At 51.6% G+C, this 18,667-nt stretch overlaps 1 long non-coding RNA gene across 1 annotated transcript; it reads right to left on the bottom strand.

The window, feature by feature from the left end:
* Positions 1–9,870: 9,870 nt before the first annotated feature.
* On the bottom strand, positions 9,871–17,360 carry LOC113923089. Its single transcript, XR_003520166.1, has 3 exons — positions 17,226–17,360; positions 16,835–16,949; positions 9,871–10,032 (listed from the first exon to the last, which is right to left on the bottom strand). It is a non-coding gene; the product is annotated as an uncharacterized LOC113923089 (long non-coding RNA).
* Positions 17,361–18,667: the final 1,307 nt, after the last annotated feature.

Below are 18,667 nucleotides of genomic sequence, written 5' to 3'. Positions count from 1 at the left end.
GCTTCTCCCTCTCCCACTCCCCCTGCTTGTGTTCCCTCTCTTGCTGTCTCTCTCTGTCAGTTAAATAAATAAATAAAATCTTAAAAAAAAAAGAAAGAAAGAAAGAAAGCAATGGCTGAAGTCACTGGGACAAAGAGTTGCTCCACCCCTGGAATGGATGTGAGGGAAGTTTTCATTCTTGTCTCTGGAAGTGTAGACCAGAGAGGAGCTATCTGGGTGCCAGGGACTGGATGAGGCTACCTATGAGCTGTCAGAGTCACTCTGAGCTCCCTGGTCCCGCCTGAAGTCTCACCAAGCTAGGAGCAAGATTCTGGAAGGAAGAAGGACTTTCGCAAGTCAAGCTCAGTGCCGCCCTGGCTCAGGGCTGGACAAGGAGCGACCACAGGGCCCATTGCCATTGCCAGGTGGTGGGCACTGGAGGGCGGGCAGACACAGGGCATGCAGCCGTGCAGAGGAGAGGGCTGCGTCATGAGAAAATAGAGGTTAAATAACTTGCTTCCAAGCCAATCTCAAGAAGACTGCTCATTTCCATCACACCAAGACTGTTTTCTTTTTTTCCCTTTTTGGTTAAACCTAACTGCCCCTGATGAGCCCCCTTCCCTAGCAAGCTCCAGCAGCCAGAGGACAGGGAGCTTCCTTCTCACTCAGGATCCGTAGCAGTGTCACGGTGCTTGTGGTCCCCAGCTCCCGGGAGACAGGCCAGCTGCTGCCCTTGGCTCTTCTAGCCACCTTTCGTGTCGCAAGGGTGGGCCTCTCGTCTGCCCTCCTGTCCAGCTCTTACTAACACAGTTAAAACGCGTTCTGCTGTGCCAAGGTGTATGTGTGTCCCCGTGGCTGGTGACTGTCTACAGAAAGATGCATTTAGAGTAAAAATCGTCTTCTAAGTGGCTTCAAGGCTTGCTGCAGGATGGAAGACCGGCTTTCATCGTTAGAGGTAGGTCTGCGGGGCGACACACGGTGCCTGTTCCACCCCCGCTAAACACCACATTGGCATCAAAATCAAGGATGCAGAAGTGTGATGTTGAAGTTCACAAAGGAGGGATGGGCAGCTCGATGCTGAGTTGTATGTCGGGATCCCAAACTCCCAGATCCAAAGGAATGTCAAATGCACTCACCACTCCAGAAGGCTCCGCAGCCTGCCCCACGCAGCAGAAAAAGTGCTCAGCAGATCTTCTGGAGCCAGAGATCACCTTGACTCTTTTTTTCTACCTATCCATCCCAGACCTTGCTGTGGTCAGAGGTCGCTGAATTAAAATTGTGCACAACAAAAGCTTTGCTGATGTCTCAGAATTTCTAGGGTGACCTAATTCCCTGTGTCTGTTTTTCACGACTTTTCTATTTTTTTCCCCCCTCTTGTTTATAAGAGCAAATCACTAGACTGAGATCAAGCGGTTCATGGTGCCAAAAAACCAGAGAGGCTGCCGAGGCTCCAAGGGCCATGCAGAAAGACCTCCCCATGCCAGCATCACCCCACTGAGTGGAGGCCTTGCACGCAGCTCCACAGGACCCCTGGGGTCAGTCCTGCACCCGGCTCAGCAGGGCTCACAGCTCAGGTGCATGACAACCACCAGCCTGGGGCTCCCTCAGCAAACTGCCCTCAGCTCTAGTGAGGGGCCTCGCTTTTATCTTCAGGTGACAGGCAAGGGCCGGGGTGCAGGTGACTCACACTGGTGTTCTATAGAAGAAAGAGAAAGTGTTGGGGGGGTACACTAGCCAGAATAACACTTCCTGCCTGTTCTTCCCTCTTTTGAATGCTTTCCTATTTTGTGCTCTGTTTCTTGCCCCTCCCTATCCTGGAAGGGAAGAAGGCGCCCTGTGTGTTTTTGTGCAGCAGTTCGCAGAGGCCAGGAATTTGGGGTGGGTGGGAGCTCCCGAGACTTACAGCCTGGCGTGTCAGTTCTCACCACCGAAACTCCGGGGTTCCCGTGGACTTGATGTGATGGGATTACCTCCCCCACCCTGAGTGCAGAAAATGAGAAAAATGCTATGGGAGCTTGCCCAAGATCACTGAGCTAATAAATGGAGAAGCCCTGATAGAAACATAGATTTTTCTGAATCTAAGTCTAAAAAGAAGTCGCCCATATGTCTAAAAAGAAGTTACCTATATATCAAAAAGTTTAAATTGCAGTATGCGGTCTTTCAATCGTACGTAAGTGGTGGGATTATTTGAAAGAACCTGACGGTGACTCCTGTGTGACCCATATTTAATCTGCTTGATCGGCCCAGGTGCTCCTTTGCACATTCCTTAAAGTGAAGGCCCTTGCATGGGGTTAGCTCCTACAGACTCAGGAATGAACGCCCTGACCGAGTACCTAGAGATTCTAGGTGCTTCCAGCCCATCAGCTCATTTAATGGATACCCTCATCACCCTCCCCATCATCGTCATCACTTACCCCTGTCTGATGCTGGGGACAAAGAGGCACAGAACCATAATTCACCAGCCAGAGACCACCCCCCTGCCACCCAGAGGCGAGGTAGTGTTGGTTCAAACCCAGGAACTCTGGTCCATAGTCTCTGCATTTCACCGCTTTGCTCTCTTCTCTGTCTCTTTCCAGGCAGCCCTCACTTCTCTCGATGTTTCCATGGTGGGGAGGGGCACAGATTCAATTGTGCAGATGACCCAACCATGCTGGCTTACCCTCCTGGGCTCTGTAGCTGGGCTCAGCTCATTACAGACTCATTGTCAAGAAGTCTCATACAGGTATTTAGGATGGCCCAAGAGAGAAGGAATATTTGGGAGTAAATCCCTTTATATCTGCCCCCCAAATTTTAATGTGCATACAAATCCCCTGGAGATGGCGTGAAAATGCAGATTCAGAGTTGCAGGTCTGAAGGGGGTCTGGAGGCCGCATTTCTCACAAGTGGCCAGATGATACAGAAGTTTCTAGTCTGAACACCATGCTTTGAGCAGCATGGCTCGAGACCACAGTTTTCCAGACTAGATTCCAGGGGTTTCCTGAAGATGCCTCGGGAGCGGGCCTGGGATTGTGTGAAGGGTTTTGAGTAAGATTTCCTTTGAAAAAGGGGTTTTCATGCTTTGAAAAAAAAAAGTTTGAAAACCACAGCCCTAAATTTAATATCCCATACATTTGGAGATACTTACTAGAATGTGTGGTAAGAAATTTCTGTCCCAAAGATCATTTTATTACAGACTTTGCTGACTCAGGGGAATCAGCAGCCATGTTTGGACAGCCGGCCTCACAGTGACCTCCCTGCTACCTAATGGAAAATGTTGAAGGTACTCTACTTCAAAATAATTATATTTACATAGCCTCTGTGGTCTCTCTCTCTCTCTCTCTCTTTCATGGATGCCTGTAGGAGAAAAAAATACTCACTTCTGGAATTCATCAGCTCCAGCTGTTTATTTCCATTTGAGGCCAGAAACTTATTTTTTTCCCTGTGGTTAAGTTTCTTATGGGAGAGGGGGAAGGAAGGCCTCTAACATGCAATTATCAGAAATGATTACCCTTTGCTGAAAAATCACTCAATCTGTCCCAAATTTTGACTGAGAGCTCCCCACCAGACCAGAGGAGAAGAGATATGGGGGCTATTGAGCTGGAAGGACCTTAATAGAATCCAGTGTCTTCTACCATCTCCAGCTGCATTCTCCAAGGAAAGGATTGTGTGATCAAATAAGTCAGGGAAATGCTGGGCTAAACGAATTTGTCTACTGTAGGATTTCTTAGAGTCTTATGTAAGCTAATAAGGCTGTAATGCTGCAAATGGCAACAACAGTCTGTGGTTTTGGGGCGTCTGGGTGGCTTAGTCAGTACAGTGTCTGACTCTTGGTTTTGGCTCAGGTCATGATCTCATGGGTTGTGAGAACCAGCCCCACTTCACACTCGGCGCTCATTGGGAGTCTGCTTGGATATTCTCCCCCTCTCCTCCTGCCCCTTTCCCCACTTGTGCACGCACTCTCTCTCTCTCTCTCTCTCTCTCTCTCTCTAAGATATAGATAGATGATAGCTAGATGATAGATAGATAGATAGACAGATAGATAAAATAGTCTGCAGTGTTGCTCAAATTTCCTTGAGCACAGAGCCTGCTTTTCATTGAACATCTCAAGGATCACTTAGAATTCCATGGATCCCAATTTCTGGGACCAGCTGACAGAACCCCAGCTTTAGAGACTCTAATGAAATCCCTAAAGCTGGAGGACATCTGCCCTTGCAGTCTGGTTCTCAACACGAGCAGACATCAAGACCTTTTGCATCTGGAATTACAATTCTGGGGAGTTCCTGCCTAAGACTCTGGGCCAGCCCTGGGAGGGTGATGTCAGAGGCTGAGGCCAGAGGGCCACCCCAGTGACTGAGGGCTGCTCCTGCAAGGCTGGGGCTGGGTTTCTTTCCCCCTTTGCATCTCCAGGGTGGCCGGCGGAGAGGCATCTATAAATGCGGGTGGGGCCGGATGTGAGTGGATCACAGAAAGATGGTACAGAGGGCATGAAGGAGGAGGTACCCAAGCCAGCAGACGTGCACAGTTCCCGAGAGGCTGGGGAGAGAGGGAGAGAGGGAGAGAGGCCTCTGGGTATGGGAGATGAGACCCTGGAGAATGTACGGAAGGTTTCAGGTGGGAAGGTTTCAGGTGGGCCTGGTCCAGCGCAGTGGGAAATCAGCAGGTCACTAAGATCCCATTCAGGCCAAGGTTGGGCAGAGCCCTGTTTTGCATCTAGTCCCCTTCCACTGCCCTGGGTCTCAGCTTACTCATTTCTCAAATGGGGAGGGGGGGATGATGGTTCTAAAGACCTTCCCGGGCTGGCACGTCTCAAAATTTGATGGTACATAGGAAGCAAGCTGGGTGAGCCTAGCGGGTACACAAACAACTTTTTATTTTTATAGTTATGTTTTTGTTTTAATGTTTATTAGAAAAAAATGTGAACTAGAACCTCAAGCCCATGCTCTGCCCAGTGTTCCTGTATTGGTGGAGGCTGAAGCAGGGAGCCCCAGGGCCTCCAGTGCTTGCTCAGCTCCTGAATTCTATACATATGGGAACAGATGTGACAAAAATGAGAGCAGGCAAAGGGAACTGTAGTTATGGATGCCCAGGAAAATTCAGATTTCACTCCAGGAAGAAGGCCTCCTGACTACGGGAGGGAGCTGGTCCCTGGGGCCGGGGAGGTGTGACCGTGAGGTGACAGGCTCAGCATGCTCCCCTGTCCCCCCAAACCCTCTCCAGCCAGCAACCAGGGGAGGGCTGAGCTCAAAACAGCCTTAACAAAGGACTTCACTCGTCTGCTCTCCTGAGTCTTTGGAACCCAGATTCCAAGTCATAGACTGCATCTCTCCCAGCTATGCCGCAGGTCCCCGGGAGTGACAGACGCCTGAGGATGCCTAACAACATCTGCAGATGAAAACAAAATGCCAGAATGTGCGCCGTTTCCTGTCCGTCCAGCTGCCTTGCAATCTTTGGATTCCAAGACCCGGATTCAGTTCACGGGATGAGATTATCTTAATTCGCACTGCTCCCAAGTCCACCTTGTGAAGCTGTATTTAAACTAAAAGGTAAGACGGTGCTCGCTCAGTTAACTCAAAATAGGTCTCAGTTGACCCCTTAACGCTGCAGTTTAACATGACACAGGGCTCTCTGCAAAGCAAATGGCTAGGCTTAAATAATGTAAAATTTTCTATTTTCTGACTATGGCTCCAACCTGGCTTCGGCAGGAGTCTCTGCCCATTCATCACTCTCCTTCAGGGAGTAATAATAGCCCCTGGGGTTTAGTGGGGGCCTCTTATATGGGAGGCACTATTCTAGGAACTTGACACTTACTAACTCATTTAACCCCATGAGCCAGGGAGGGTTATTATTCCCATTTTAAAGATGAGGAGAGTAAAGCACGGAGAGGCTAGCGCCCAGGGTCACATGGCCAGTAAATCACAGAAAAGGATTTTGAACCCTTAACGGGAACACGGCCTCCCTAGAGAAAAGCTTGGAGACCTACATCCTTTCCAGTTACTGGCTCCAACAAAACAAAACAAAAACCGAACACCAGATACGTGCATTTCCAGTCAGTAATTTTCACTGTGAGTTGAGGAGACCGAAAGCTTCCTCTAGAACAACATGAGAATCTAAGAATCTAGAAGAATCTCCAGGTAACTGGGTTTCAAAATGTGACTGCAGGCCCGAAAAAAACCTGAGCCCAGCACCGGCTCTGCAGTTCAAGCTACCCAGTGCGGAGAGGCCGGGAGAGAAAGAAGGGGGAGACGGGGAGTTGAGAACCCCTTCTGGAATCTTCGTCCTAGGGTTTGGTGCAGGGGAGAGAGTCCGTTCGTTCTTCCATGGGGAGCATCCTGGGAAACCCTGAATGGGTACAGGGGGTTCGATGGGAAGCTGATCTGACCTGCTGCTTATCAGCCCTGCTTATCGGGGGGAACAGGGACCAGTTTCGTACAGATTGGCAAATGCTGGACTGTTAGCCACCTGGCCTTGGACTTGGAATCCAGGTGGGCTCTGGGGGCCACACTCAGCATGCTGGTGTCTGCCTGGTCGGCAGCGCGTGGGTCCGTGTGGGTCGATGTGCAGTTTCCTGCCCCCCCTGACCCCATGTAGTACCTGGTTGCTAGGCCATCAGTGATGTTCCTGGCCAGGAGAAAACCCTCTAGACAAGACAGAGTAGGCCGACAGCCTGTCCCTTAGGCCATGAGAGCTGGTAAAAGGCCAAGCAGACCAGCCAATGCAGCCATGAACAAGGGACTTCTCCAGACCTTGAAGGATAAAGCTCCTAGGCTCTTGGGGGCTCAGCCGCTGGCCTCTTCTAGCCACGCCCACGCCCCCAGGCTCATTCTAGCCACGCCCACTCCCCCCCACAGGCTCATTCTAGCCACGCCCACTCCCCCAGGCTCATTCTAGCCACGCCCACTCCCCCCACAGGCTCATTCTAGCCACGCCCACTCCCCCCCACAGGCTCATTCTAGCCACGCCCACTCCCCTGAGACTAGTGCTCTACCATCTCTCTCTGTTGGTGATCCCAGCCTTCCAGCTCCAGCCTGCACCTCCCTTCTAAACTCCTGATGGAACATACAACTGCCCACCTGACATCCTCACTTGGGAATTAATGTGTATCCCAAATTTCACTCTGATCGCCTCCACACCAGACATACTCTTACCTTGGCTAATGCCAACTCCATTCTCCCAGGTACTCAGGCCAACAACTCTGGAAGTTATCCTTGATTTCTTGTTGTTTTTCACCCCTCACACCGGCACGTGCTGTAGGTTGTCTAATCAAAACATACTCACTCACTCCCCAGCCTGTGTCTCGATCAAGACCCCTGCTTCCCATTTGGATTGTGCCCCGGCCTCTGCACAGTCTCCCAGCCTCTCCCCTCGCTTCCCACTTTGCAGGGCATCCCCCAGCAGCCGAGCGAGCCCTCGCCATGTGAGTCGCGGACCATGGCCCTCCTCTGCTCAGAGCCCCCCAAGATCCCACCTTGCTCAGAGCTCAGGGCCCCTGACCCGGCCCTGCTGCTCCCCTGTCCTCCTGTGCTGTGGCACTCCCCTCCTCCCCTCCCCCCCCCCCCGCAGCCACTCCGGGGCCCCATGCCCGTCCCAGAGGGCCCTTGTCCTTCTTGGGAGCGCGCTTCCCTGATATCCGAATGGCTTGCTCCTTCACCTCCAAATTCTTCTCATTGCCACCCTCCCAATGAGGCCTTCTGGAGTCACTCTATTTATAACAACGGCCGCCACCCAGCCCCATGACATTTCCTCCCTCCCTTTCCTGATTCCTTTCCTCCATAACAGTTTCCCCTTCTAATAAACCACAGTCTACTTATATGCATTCACTGTCTGCTCCCTTCCCTGGGAGGCTGGGGCCACGAGAGCAGGACTTTCACCCACATCGGTTGCTGCTATATCTGGGCACCCAACGTCAGGCACCCAGTAGGTGCTGATGCCAGTTTGTTACTCGAAAGCCCTTCCCATCTGCAGCATAATGAAGAAAAGCGCTCTTAAAGCAGAGGAGATTCTCATTGCTACGATTTACAATCCTTAAACTGAAGACCTTCAGCTGTCCGGCCTCCAGTGTTGCCCACATCCCCAGGGAGCTCACTCAGTCACGGCTTTCTGGATCTCAGCCATAAAGGGTGGGAGGAAGGTGGGCCCTGGGGACATCTGAGCTGTGATACAGAGACTTTGTCCTCTTCTTGCTGGGACCCTAAGGAAGCCCCGAAGCCAGGAGCCGCCTCGAGAGGCAGGCAGGTAACAGGAGTGGTTGGAGGTTTGCTAACCACGGGCTGGCAAGTGACAGGCTGGGACGCTAAGTTCAGGCAGGCAGAGAAGGAGCACGTGGCCTCACCCAGACACAGAGAATGCGGGACCCTCTGGTGCTATGTGTGTGTCTCTCCGCCAAACTGCAAACTTCTGGAGGGCAGGGCCTGGCCTCGGCCCATCCTCTCTGCCCAGGGGCTGCCTCAGAACTTGGTACATAGTAGGTATTCATTAGATGCTTGTGAGGTAAGCTGAGCATTCGCCAACTGACCTCTGGGTACATTGCCTTTGTTTGCACATTCTAACATGAGCAAAACCTCTGTAGAGGTGCATATGTGGAAGCTGTGGGTTCCCCTCCCCCCCACCCCCCAGTTTTGCCTCCTGGTTGGTTTCTTGGGATCGACCAGTTCCCTTTGAGGTAAGGCAGCTGTGTCTGCTCCAGGATATTTCAGAGCGGCCTCACCTCTCCACCCACCCTGGGTTATCCATGGGGCCCACCCTGAAAGCCAGAAAAACAGTGGAGCCCTGCCTGGCCCCGAGAGAATGACATTGCTGCAAGCCATTGAGAAAAGAGAAAGGAGCTTGGAAGGTCAGACCACGAGCACAGTCATCTCATACCTTTCCCTCCTTCTGCTCATCTAAGAGGACACAAGGAAAACGGCTGGATTCTCCCGATTTCCCTACGCCCATCCCCTAATGGTGGGATTCTGGTTGCATCTTCTCTCCCTCCCCTGGAAATGCTGTCTCCTTTACAGCTCCCTTGCAGCTTTCCCTCTCCCTGATGGTTTGCAGCGTTGAGGGGGTAGGAGTCAAATCTGAGGCTTGAAGCCTGGGAGATTTCCCACCACTGTGCTCATGCCTTTGCAGGGGATCAAAACTGTGCCCTACCTGCTCTGTATAAACCGGGACAACCCCCAAGTCCCTCCCAGCCTTTCAGATCTCCTATCCTTGAGTTCTCCAGGCAACTTTCACCTCCAAAGGGAGGCCAACACACCAAGAGACCTGTCCCCAGCTTGGAATCCCAGAGACCGCCAAAGCTGTGACGAATGGCTCCATTTTGCGTGACAGCTAATTCGCTGGCAGATCAGTGGAAAACTCAGCGACATTGTGAGTAAGGAGGTTGGAATGTCGGTCTTCGCTGGGATTTAATATGACAGATTTCTGGCTCTGAACTTGGACCAGATTAACTCTTCATTCTGAAGGAAAGAAAGAAGAGGAAGAAGAAAAAAAAAAAAACAAAAAAACCCACCTCACTGAAATCGCAGTTTAGTGGAACAATGTGCAGCTTTGAAAGTGTTGCAGGCAGTCAGATTTGCACATTCCCTTTTTCCGGGGCTGCATATTTTCTGTGTCTGATAAAATGTTTGTTGCACCTCCTCTGTGCCAGGGACACGTACAGTAAATTGTCAGCTGGAACCATGTAATCTCTTAACCAGAAGGCTCCAAACATCTGTTGGCCAGTTGTCGCATGGTTGGATCATTAACATGGCTTCTAATTTTACTCTTTGAATTTAACATAAAAAGTTTTAATGAGCGTATGTAATTCATACTTTCCAACTTCAGAGAGTCCTGAAAGAGAAACCTATGCTTTTATAATCCAAGTCTCTGACGTAGACGGCTTTATTTTTAAATCCCATTCCCCCCCACCCCCGCCTGTACACAAATGCATTATAAAAGAGACCAATTGGACATTATCTTCCTTTCCAAGACAGGCTTTCAAATATTTGTCTAGGTTTTGGTGAAGAGCCCCTTTCAACTTTGGACTCAGATGATATGGCAGATGTGTTCATTCCGCATTTCAGCCTGAGACTTGTGAGCCCCCCATTCATCCATCTATAAAAACAAATTGAAAATTGGCATGAGAAAGACAACCCCTGAGTCATGTTGAGAGAATTCAGTTTTAAAACTTGCCCTCACTCTCATGCCTGTTTTTACTGAAATGAGCCGGGGTTAGTAATGGTTTGTTCCTGCCAACTTAGTTCACTTTTCCCATTTCCCCCTCTCTGGGTATGCCCTCAATCTCCAGCCTAGAAAGTGACTGCATTGGATTAAATGCAGTTTGGATTGACCTTTTTATTCAGAGACTTGCCTCCGTTAATATATTTTGGGCTATTTTTTAGGAACAAACTCCAAGAGGCGAGAACAGAAACATTCAGTGCAATAGCAAATGCCACGGAGAAAGCGCCCCTTGAACACTGACTCACTAGGGCTGTACATTAACCAGCTCCTGGTCAGCTTCAAATGGAATCCCCCATATGAGTATTTGCCTCCTGTCTGGGGTCTTCCGTACTGAAAGCTTAATGAAGCTTTAAAGCAAAAGTCCCGGAACTAAGTTTGTTAGTGTGGCTTATTAACTCCTGCTGGAAGTTCTGCCGACGTTCTGCAGATGCACATCCTTTTCTGCCAAGTGCATCTTATCTGCTCACGCCCATGAGAATGGGGCAGCAAGGCCAATGATGGATGGCCAGAGTTAACAAAGCAAACTCCCTTTGTTTGTTCCAGGAGATTAAGGGGATAGCTTCCCTTTAATTCTCTCAAGTTTATGCAAGTTCAAAAGTAGGATCCCAACACAGCATTTTATACGGAGAACCACGTCTCAAATATGCAACATCATCTCAAATACGTGAGGCTGATGAACTTGACCCAAGTCAAGATAAGGTTCCTCCACTCCTCAGTAGGTATGTATTGAGCGCTGTTTTATGCTGGGCACTTTCTGGGCCCCAGGAACATAGTAGTGAACAGAACAAAAGTGCTTACATTCTAGCACGGGGAGAAAAATGATCAGCCAATAAATGATTTGACTATAGCGTTGTAATTCTATTGAAGAGGTGAAGAAAATTTTCTAGATTCTTTGGGGACTGATGATTTCCTATTTTTCTAGAATTCTTGGGAAATGTTGCCCGTAAAACATATTTCAACAGCTAGGGGCCAGTGTTGGGGCTGGTAAAGGGGTGGTGGCCCCAGCAGTGGGTTGGGTGGCAGTGGGGAGCAATCCAGAGAGAATCTAGTCCAAGGACTTCATTGTGAAGAAACAGAGGCTTGTAGTCATGGTGTGCACGGGAGGTACCACCACCAGCCTGTGTTGTCTCACATTCTCTAGAGAAGACTGAGGAAGGAAGATGGGGACGGTGACATGGTAAAGGGAGAATGGGGATTGGAGGGGAGGGAAGGGGGAGGAGTAGGGTGGAGACGAGCTTGACTGGGACCTCAGGCATGGAACCAAATCCCACGGTTAACTGGAAAGGAGAGAGCTGGCTTCCACGCTCTTCAGTCAGTGGGACAGGCCTGGCTTCTTTGTGGTGAGTTTCAAGGTTGATATGCATTATTTCAGTTCTTTCTCTTCCTAAGCTCTTCCCCTTGTCCCTGCCCTGTTATGGGGCAGGCTTTGGCAGGAAGAGTCCTGTGTCTGGAGCATAAATAACACAGGGGTTGGGGCATCTCGGTGGCTCAGTCGGTTAATAGTCTGCCTTCGGCTCAGCTCATGATCTCAGGGTCCTGGGATCGAGCCCCGCATCGGGCTCCCTGCTCAGTGGGGAGTCTGTTTCTCCCTCTCCCTCTGCCCCTGCCCCCTGCTTGTGCTCTCTCTCTTTCTCAAATAAATAAATCTTTAAAAAAATAACACAGGGTTGTCATGGTGCCCGTTTCAAGGGACTACTAAAGTAAGTACGAAGGCCATGCAAAACTCAGTAGCACATCAGTTACCCCAGTCCCCTACCTGCTGAGATTTATTAAGCTGCATTCTTGGAACCTTTTACATTTTTAGTGGAGCACATATTTGATGGTGCTGTCTTAACCCACTGCTGCCCAGCTGGGCTTCCCAGGAGCAGAGATGAGCAGGCCATGGGGAGAAGACAGCTGTGTGGGCTCACACTAGGAAGGTGTTGGGCCTCTGCCAAGCCGGAGAGAAGGGTCCTCCTCACTCTGAACATCCACCACGCTTTCTGAATTCCTCCAAGAAGGCATTGACTGAGGTGTGAGGGATGGGGATGGGGAGGAAAGAGAAAGCCAAGGAAAGGATGATCTTGCCACATGGATGACCCACAGTCACCTCCCTCAACCTCATCCTGTCAGCCTCCTCCCCAGCTCTCAGCCTCTAGGGCGGCTCAGCTTTGTCAATGGTGTCACCACGCACCTGGCTCCCCCAGTCCACTCTGTCACCCTGCCCTACCAAATCCACCTTCAACAATTCCAACCAGTGCTGTCCAGTATGGTAGCCACAAGTCACGTGTGGCCATTTCAATTATTAAAAATTAAATACAATAAAAGATTCAGTTCCCCAGTCACATCCAGATCCTCTCAAGTGCCCAAGAGCCACGCGTGCCCGGTGGCTACCACACGGGGCAGTGCAGACTGAAAGCCCTTTCACCTCCCAGCAGGTTCTTTTGGGCAGGAACGTCCCAGGTGCGCACTGTCAGCACAAAGCCCGACTGTCTTGGCCATGGCTCTCCCCCTGAACCCAGGCGTGGCTGCTGGAGGAAGTGCCTGCCTCCCTCCGCCCAGACCTCCGTCATTTCTGGCCTGGACTAAAGTCACAACCTCCCAGACACTTCATCTTGAACCCCGGGGTCAGCGTGCCCCCAGCACGAGTGTCCCCAGAGCACACTGCACCGGGGCTCCGGGTTCAGAGCATCCTGCCCTCCAGCCCTGCAGCACTCTTCCCTCCAAGCTCGTTCCTCCAGGCCCCACTCAGGGTCGCCCCCTCTGGCCAGGCCACGAGTCTCCCTCTGCTCTGCCCCAGCCTGTTATTTGGTGCGGAAGGAGCCACAGGCGTGTTTCCCCTCCCTTCCGGCTGTGAGCCCTGCTTGGCTCGCGTGGAAAGGTTCAGGGGCTGTAGGTGGAGGGCTGACCACAAGGGAGGGACAGGATGCAGGGACGGATAGGGAACCCCATGCCCCCCTTGGCTGGGGCTCTCATCCTGATAGGCCAGTCAGCGGCGCCTGAGGCGGAGGTCATCAGGTCACCTGTGGGCCAGGTGCGTGTGAGTCTCTGGGTGGGACCAGCCCGGGTGATCTGAAAGTTCCCTCTGAGATTGCCGGCGCCACCAGAGCTGAGAACCTCTGGCTCTGGGCAGGAAGCAAGGCCTGCTTGCTTTCCACGCAACCCCCCCCCCACCGACTTTCGGCTGAATTTAGGGGATGCCGTGGCTGCCTCGTGACCGGAGATCTATGAGGAATACACACGGTGAACGTAGGTCCTTTTGCGTGAGGGGGTGTGGCACAGAGGAAGGGATACCGCAAGATGGAACCTGAGAACCTACACGGGGCCGTGTGACTGAGGACAAATCATGCCCCCAAGTTGTGCACGTTATCTCTACACCCCCTTTTCACTCTAAAGAGACAAAGTTTGGAGCATCGCTGTATCACTGGACATTGTTATAGAGGGGGGACGCTGATGGGACATGATGGGCACTGAGGCCATGCAGAGCTGGATGACCCTGGTGCCTCCCAGTATGACACAGAAACGGCACGTGTGTGCATGCTCGAGTGAATGTATGTTATGTGTGCACATGTGAATGTGTGTGTGAATGTGCACAGGTATGAGTGTGTACAGGTTTGTGTGTGAGTGCACGTGTGGTTGTGAGTGCGCACACACACATGTTTACACGTGAATGCAAATGTGTGTGCTGTGAGAGTGTATATACAAATGTGTGAGTGTGTGCATGTGTGAGCATGTGCATGCAGGTACATGCATGTGTGTGCGTGTGTGAGCGTGTGCATGTGTGAGCGTGTGCATGCAGGTACATGCATGTGTACGCGTGTGTCTGAGCATGTGTGTGTGTGCGCGTGTGCATGTGTGAGCGTGTGTATGCAGGTACATGCATGTGTGTGCATTTGCGGGTGTACACTCTGCAAGCGTGTGTGTGTGTGTGTGCATGGATGTGCACGTGCACGTGGGTGAGTGCAGACACACGTGTGAGTGTATATGCACGTGTGTATGTGTGAGTGTGTGTACGTGTGTGCCGGAAACTGGAGAGAAGGGCGGTGAGTGTGCCAACGAAGACTCACCCATGGACCCTGGGGCCCTGCCGCATCTTCCTCTGCGGCTGGTGGATCATGACCGCACGCCGACGGGAGGGCCAACCCTAAGACCGAGCTAGGGTTGCCGGGGGAGGCAGGGCCGTGGGGACTTCGCACAACCCAAGGAGCGAATTCAGAGAGCGGTGCGATTGCAGTGCGCAGCTGAGGACGTGCAGCGAGAAGAAAGCGAGCAGGAAGCCCTGGGCCCCCTCTTCACCGGCCAGCTTTGTGGTGTTCGGGAGTGCCCTTCCCTTCCGCGAGCCCCTCGTGTGTGGGCAGGGTGGCCATGGCGCGCCGGCACTCGCTGTGGGAGGCTGGGTGGGCTCAAGGCCTGGCACACGGTCCACGCTGGCCCCGCTGGGCTTGCTAAGCCTCCGCTTCCTCGGAGGGGGCACCTCCAGGCCTGACAAGCCGGGGCGGGGGGGGGGGGCAGTGCCCAGGCCCCCCAGCAGCCCCGCCCCGAGCGAGGCTCCTCGAGGGAGAGATTTCGGCTCCGTGTGGCGGTGCTGGGGGAAGATTTCCCAAGTCCTAGTGGCCTTTGAAAAGGCCTAATTAATACCTCAGAGAGGAACTGGATCTTGCTGATAGCTTCGGCCAGCCCGGAGCTGGGCCTTCGAAGTGGTGCCACCTCAGACCCATTCCCCGCTCCCAGGTTCCCGCAAGTCCAGCTTTTTCTCTCTGTGGAGCCGGTCACTCCAGCCATGTGTCCCTAGGAGTGTCGGAGACACCAAAGCTGTGCCACTCCTAAGGGAAGATCCATGTATGCAGCACTTCCTAGGACTGCCCACTAAGCCCACGGAGGGACCCCAGCCAGGGCCTTCCCCCAGGGGTGTCCGGATTCTCTCTGGTTGGGCCTTATGAAATCGTGTAGAACATTGGTTCGAGACGGAAGCTTAGGGGATTGCACTATTGCAATGGGCATCTGACTGTGTCTGTCCAGCATGTCTTCCTCAACAGAGCCGTCTCTCCAGAGCACATGCACTCCTGTTTGCTTTGCGGGGGGGGGGGGGGGGGGGTGTCTTTCTTTCTTCTTCCTTTCTTCCTTTTTTTTTTTGAAGATTTAGTTACCTACTCTAGAGAGAGAGAGTGTGCATGAGCGGGGAGAGGGGCAGAGGGAGAAGGAGAGGGAGAGAATCCTCAAGCTGACTCCCTGCTGAGCGTGGAGCTGGATGCAGGACTCTATCTCACGACCCTGAGATCATGACCCAAGCCGAAACCAAGAGTTGGATGACAACCGACTGAGTGGGTGGGGCTCTCTCTATTCACACCACCCCACCCCAGGCCCAGAGTGGGCATGTGACCGAGGCTTTGGCAGTGAGAGGCACGTGACCCAAACCCATGACCAGGGTTCCCCAGGACTTCTGTTGGCAAACTGGGGAAACCTGTTTCCCCTTCTTGTAGTTGCGAGATAATAAGGCTTGGTAGGTTTGGGGCTGCCAGTGTCCATCTTGTCTCCGCATGCAGAGTCTGTTGGGAGAATAGACCCAACAAAACCGAGAGTAGACCAAGCCTTGGAGCCTTGATAACATCCTCTGGGCATCTGGAGGTAGTTGTCTAAACTTTTTAGCTCCTGGCCCACCCCCACCTTATTTTTGGTTCAAGGCAGTTTGAGCTGAGTTTTTGTCACTGGCGACCTACCCTGACTAATACACTGATCATTAGGAAGCTCATTGCAGAGACTTTATTCCTAGCCCTTGGCAAATAATGCCAAACCCTTCAAAAACAAAAATGGACAATTGGGAAGAGCTGAGATAAATGACTGTACATGACATTGGCCAGTGCAGGCTTCTAGGGCAGGGTCGGTGACCTGATGGCAAAGCTGGAAGAAGGGAGGAATGGTGTGGCATTGAAGTGGGAACGAAGGTGTGGGCAAGAAAAGGGGGGTCCCGAAAGAGAGGGAGTAAAGAGATACCAGCTCTGCCTGACTTTTCAATTTGTGCCCCACCCACAGTTCTTAGGGCCGGGATGATTCTAGAAGAGAATGTGCCTCTTCAAAATGCCTGCCAGTGACCCCTGTTCTCTCTTCTCCCATTCTGCCCCTTCAATCTGAGACTTCCCATAAATCCAATCACCTGGCCAATGGACACTTTTGGGGCACCTGCTATGTGCCAAGTTCAAAACCGGGCTCCAGAGATGTAAAAGATACATCCTCAAGGGGCTCATGGTCTTGCAGCAAGAGATAGACTTACAATTAGCAACGACAACAAACAGAATAACAAACATGACAAAAGACCCCGATGAACACGGCTTAATGTTTCAATAAATACACAAAAAACACAGGACATTTACTTCAAAGTGCCATCATCAAAAATGCAAATGTAGACTAGTACTCAGAACAGCCCAGGGAGTTTATTCTCCAGAAAGAGCAGGAAAAGAACATGACAAAGCTCCATGATACAGACGAGAATCCATTCCTATCGTCCCCATCCTCTCAAGATTGGAAGAGAAAGCTTGTAGGCTGGTCTGCAAACCCCCCCTTTCCTCTTCCCTCTTTCCCTCCTGGCAGGGTGCACGGCTCTGAACGGGAGTCTTCCTGCAGGCAGGCGCTCATATGCGCAACTACTACCTGGGACAGGGGTGAGGGCCAATCTACAGCACTGTCTGCCATGTCCAGTTACCTCAGGTCAGATGACAGTGCTCGAGGACACAGAGTGACAGAAGCCTCTCAGATCCTTCCTCCCTGATCCCTTCTCTGGGCCTCCGTCTGCTCAGACACCAAGGCTCTGGAAACACCTGCAGACCAACAGCGCATGTGACTTCAGGAGAGAGGGTGTTCTTGAGGATGCTTGAGTATAACGGGCATGTTTGTACAACAGGCCCTGGGTTCGAATCCAGTCACAACTACTAGACCCCAAGTTACTTAATCTCCCAGGGACTCACTCCCCTCATCTGTAAAATGGGCATAATAAAAATACCTACCTCAGAGGGACAATAGTGAGCTTTAAAGGAGCTAATGTATGTGAAGAGCTCAGCCCAGAGCTCAGCAGGTGTTAGCTGCTATATACTTACCCCCGAGGCTCCGGCAGACCGAGCAGAGTTAAGACCATCTTCTCACCTGAAAGGTACGATGTGGCCGTCCCTCACGAACAAGAGGGACTCGGCGCCCGGGTGTGACAGCCGTGCTGGCCACTGCCAAAGTGAGCGATTCCCTCAGTGTTTATAAAAAAGCCCTGAAATGCCAGTACCAAATGGCTAAACAAACCCAGATTGTTGCTGGGGATTTTGATGGGGAAAGGATTAACTCACTTTCAAGTGCCCTGGCTCCATCCCAACATTATTTACTTAGCTGAGAACTGCCTTTCAACACCAGCCTGGTGACAAAGACCAGGAAGTCTGAGCCCAGGGGGGAGGAGTGCCGGGCGGAGGGGCGATGACGCAGACGCGTTACAAAGACATTGGCACCACTCTGTTGCGTTTCTTACTTGGCCAGACGTCTAATTGAGGCACAGAGACACTGGAGGGTTTTACTTTCTGTGTTTTAGAAAGGACTGCATAATCAGGCTCATAATCGGCAACTGAAGACTCGGTTGGGGAGGGGTAGCTTTCAGTAGCTTCCTTTTTCCAAGTCGTTAATAGTGATGATGGTGGTCCCCTGCTATGTATGTGGGGGATACCTATTCCAAGACCCCCAGTGGATGCCTGAAACTGTGGATAGTATGGAACCCTACATATCCGATATTTTCTCTTATCCGTACACACCTATGATAGAGTTTAATTTATAAATTAAGCACGTGAGATTAACAATAACACAATAGAACAATTATAAAAAGATACCGTAATAAAAGTTACGTGAATGTGGTCTCTCTTCCAAAACATGATTGTACCATACACCATACTCACCCTTCTCGCGATGATGTGATATAAGAGAATGCCTAAGTGATGAGACCAAGTGACGTCAATGACATAAGCATCTCGACGTGGCGTCAGGTTACCACTGACCTGACAATAAGCCAGAAAGAGAATCACCTGCTCCCGGACCCTGGTTGCCCGTGGGTCACCGAAGCCCCGGGAAATGGAACTGTGGACAAGGGGGCACCACTGTTACTATGATTTAAATCCCTCTCCTCTAGCATCCCCAACAATTTAAGTGCAAGGTGTTAAGAGATGTTCTCATGCCACATCCCTGGGTTTCTGCTTAACGTGCCTCTTTGCACAGGGGAAGCCAAAACCTATGGACCTGGATGGTTCTAACTAAACTTTTGAAGATCTGCCTGCTCTGGGTGGACTTGCTTACGATATGTGCCTGCGGCGAGCCAGGCCGAGGGGCTCTGTGGTGGCAGCTGCTTTCCCAGGACGTGCCTGTCATGCTGGTGTATGGTGTGTGCCCACAGGGAGCGCTGATAGAACATCTGTGATGTTGCCACCACGAGAGGGGCACAGCTTCATCGTGCATTCGGTTTATTCACCAAACATTTGGGTGTAGGAGTTTATGTCAGGTGTTTTCGTATTTT

Source organism: Zalophus californianus, chromosome 9, assembly GCF_009762305.2.
Source record: "Zalophus californianus isolate mZalCal1 chromosome 9, mZalCal1.pri.v2, whole genome shotgun sequence".
Lineage (NCBI taxonomy): Eukaryota > Metazoa > Chordata > Mammalia > Carnivora > Otariidae > Zalophus > Zalophus californianus.
The sequence above is the reverse complement of the archived record's forward strand: the minus strand, read 5'-3'. Positions and strand labels throughout refer to the sequence as shown.